We start from the raw sequence: 3,896 nt of genomic DNA, 5'->3' as shown, positions 1-3,896 counted from the left end.
CCGGTGTGCGCTCTCTCTCTCTCTCCCCCTCCCCCTCATCACGCGAGAGCGGCGGCCAGTCTGTGACGTAAAGCCTGAATTATGGTTCCGCGTTAAATCCACGCAAGAGCCTACGCCGTAGGGGTCACGGCGTAGCCTACAGGACCGTCTCAGAAAATTAGAATATTGTGATTTTCTGTAATGCAATTACAAAAACAAAAATGTCATACATTCTGGATTCATTACAAATCAACTGAAATATTGCAAGCCTTTTATTATTTTAATATTGCTGATCTCTATGATCTCTCCGAGGTATATATTGTGATTATAGTGCAAATTGTATGTATATTATAAATTAATAGTAAATATATTCTAAATCTCTGTAGGCTATGAGTGTATATGGTTTAGAAGTATGAGTATATTATAATGTATGAGTATATTATGATATGTAATACATATTTATACTTCTATATATATACTTCTATGATGTGGATGGTTGGTTAGTTAATCTTTTAATTTGGTTCAATTTATTATTTCAGGAATTATAGTGAAGTTTTTTCACCCTTTTTGAGTTGGATTATTGTCATCTTTATTGTTATGTTATTATATTATTATTATATTATCATCTTTTATATTATCTTTTGTATGTCTATGTGTGGACCCCAGGAAGAATAGTCTTCCCATGGCGAAGACTAATGGGGATCATTTTTAAATAAACAAATAAATAAACAAATCATGGTTTACAGTTTAAGAAAACTCAAATATCCTATCTCAAAAAATTAGAATATTCTGGGAATCTTAATCTTAAACTGTAAACCATAATCAGCAATATTAAAATAATAAAAGGCTTGCAATATTTCAGTTGATTTGTAATGAATCCAGAATGTATGACATTTTTGTTTTGTTAATTTGCATTACAGAAAATAAAGAACTTTATCACAACATTCTAATTTTCTGAGACAGTCCTGTACGTACGTTGCGCGTCGCCGCGTACCCTACGCCGTAGGCTCTGCGTTGGTGTAACGCAGAACCATAAATCAGCCTTAACTCCAAGGGACAGTCAATAACCATTTCTCGCTATACGTATTCCCCCGAAGAGAAAGTCGTAATCGCCTAATCGTAATCACGGACCTAATCTGTTAAATTCGTGTATGAGCGCAGTTTTATAATATCCACGGTGTGATTTTGTGCAGCATTTCCAGCACTTTAGATCCCTGGGCTCCAGTGAGCGGCGGGTTGCGGGGGGGAACTAGTCAGACGTTGCCTAGGCGACCCGGTGCGCGGAGCCGCCTATTGTTCTCGCCGCTGGCTCTGGCCTTGGTGCTGAAACGATGCTGCTTGACGTGGAGCCGAAGCGGTCACGACTACAGCTGTTCACGCCTGAGCCCCAAATCACGCTCACACCCACACACGGAGAAATGTGTGACATTGGTGGCAAAAAAAAAAAAAAAAAAAAAAAGCTCGGGGATTGAGTTGGCCTACTTTACGAGCTGCACTGAAAAAAATAAATCTAAACGCATGTAAATATGCAAACATATTTAAATCTGTGATATTCACAATTAAAAATGAAGTTTGTTGCTTTACATGAATACATCTAGTTTTGAACTGAATCTGCATTTGTTAAAAAAAAAAGACATTGTGCATTTTTTTCTTAACAAGCAGTATTTATGTAATCCCAGGCAATCTATTCATTTACACACAAACAACAAGCAATGATCTTGTTGTATTTACTTTTCCTTTAACAATTTGAATCTAATTGGGCAGATTGACCAACGTTTAGATGAAACATGCGTTATTTGTTTAAGTAGAACACCATGGTAAAAAATATCTTGCTTGATCTACTTTTAAAAAATTAAGGCAACTTTTTCGCATGAGATTTTTATGTAGATCAAGAAAGACTAGTCTTTGTATAAACTAGGCCTACTTAATTTTTAGTATGTACAAAATGTATTTGCAAGTAAAGTCAACTCAATCTTTGCAAGTAAAGAACAATTAAGTTGACTGTACTTGCAAAATGTATTATTTACATACAAAAAATTAAGTAGTTTATACAAAGACTAGTCTTTCTTGATCTACATAATAATCTCATGCAAAAAGTTGACTTATTTCTTTTAAGTAGATCAAGCACAATATTTGTATCATGTGGTTTTTGAAAGCACAGTGTTAGTAAATAGGGTATTACAAAAAATTGAGTTTCTGAGTTTTTAATAAATCCAAATGTGAGCACTGGTTTCTTATCTTTGGGACACCAAAGACTTGGGAACCGCTTGGAGCATAAGACTCTCAGTGAAAGGAGAGTCAATGGGTTCATGTTAATTCCCTCCAAAAGGTCACCATCTGCTGCCACTGTCTCCTTCCCTCTGTGAGCCAGTGTTCTCCACCATATAGCTTTACCCCTACATCACACATATGGACTTGCACATACATCAACTCACGAGGGGGGTTCCCCTCGCTCCCCACAGGACAAGCAGGAAAAGCCCACTGCGCCCTGAGGATGGGAAAGGAGTGTTGGTAGTAGGAGCTATCCAAATAAGATGATAAGACAACTTACACGTGCCTGACACCCACAGTTGAGTGAGAAACTGACACACCTCATTATTTAGGTTTTGATAAGATAAAGTGTCAGTTGTTCACCTTAAGGGAGAAAATGTTTAAAAAAAATTCCAGACAAAATAAAACGTTTTCAAACATTTAAATGAGCTAATTTTGCCACTGGGCTGCAGGACACAAAAAAAATAAAAAGAAAGAAAGAAAGAAATCCCACTGGAAATTATGTCCTACAAAATAGGTAGGGATACATGTATTATTGAAAGACTTTATTATGCCATTAATGAATAAAAATTGAGGCACTTTATATTCTAAAGCTGTCTTTTAACACAGTGATGGGAAAATTAGATTAGAATGTGTTCCTCTTGAAAAAAAACAGCTGCAAAGTGTCTATCGTAAAACCCTTAATTGGTATAATGTAATTCTTTTGTTAGATCTTGGCATCACAGTGTTCTTTTCTTGATAACCTCTGTGAATTTTTGCAATTTTGAAGCATCTGTTAGGTTTATTCTAATCTTTAACTTCCTGTTTTAGTTTGAAAGTCCATTTAAAGTTTATTTAATTCTATTTGACTTCCCAGTCTCTCCTGATCGTTCACACTTCTCTATCCTCAACACCTGTGACTGTATATATATATTCTCTTGTCTTCCCCTTTTCCCCTGCAAGTCCATTTTGTTTTGCCCCTGGTCATGTTCTCTGAGGTCTGCTGTCCTTCCTTTTGTTGGTTTCATCCACTGTATTTAGAGCTTTTTATTTTTCTTGTGGCCATGTATTTTGATAAACTAAATGATTTTTGCTCATAACTTTGTAGATCTCTTGCATTTGGGTCTCTACCACACCTCATCATCACAACATTTGTACTACTTTGAAGAAGCAACTACACATTATTGTTGATCATTACTAGAGAACTTTTAACTAACATGAGTGTTTCTAAAATCTTGGCCACGACCCTTCACTCCTCCAGTCCCTTTGGATTACTAAGGAAATTAAGAATCAAAAATAAAATTAACAAATGCTTAGAAAAAATGTATGAATGCCTAAAATGGCTTTAAGATTTGTTTCTAAGGCTCTATAATGTTTAGTGATTTTCAACAAATTTGGTGAAAATTACTGTGAGCTGATTTTTCTCTTTTTCCTTGGCCATGTCTCTTCCATATTGCAAAAAAAAGAAAAAGAAATATAAGGAATGTCTTGGCTTAATTGATGAATTGAACATCTTTGCTCAAGAAATCTTAAAACAACTAACCAATCACTTCGCCCTGAAGCAAACTCTACTGACTCATAGCAGCACCGTTTGGATATAAGAAACAACTTTACCTTTAGTCACAGCCGAAAAAGCAAAACAAATACAACATAACACTTCATGTGTG

Source organism: Cololabis saira, chromosome 3 (genome assembly GCF_033807715.1).
Source record: "Cololabis saira isolate AMF1-May2022 chromosome 3, fColSai1.1, whole genome shotgun sequence".
Taxonomy (NCBI): domain Eukaryota; kingdom Metazoa; phylum Chordata; class Actinopteri; order Beloniformes; family Belonidae; genus Cololabis; species Cololabis saira.
The sequence above is the reverse complement of the archived record's forward strand: the minus strand, read 5'-3'. Positions refer to the sequence as shown.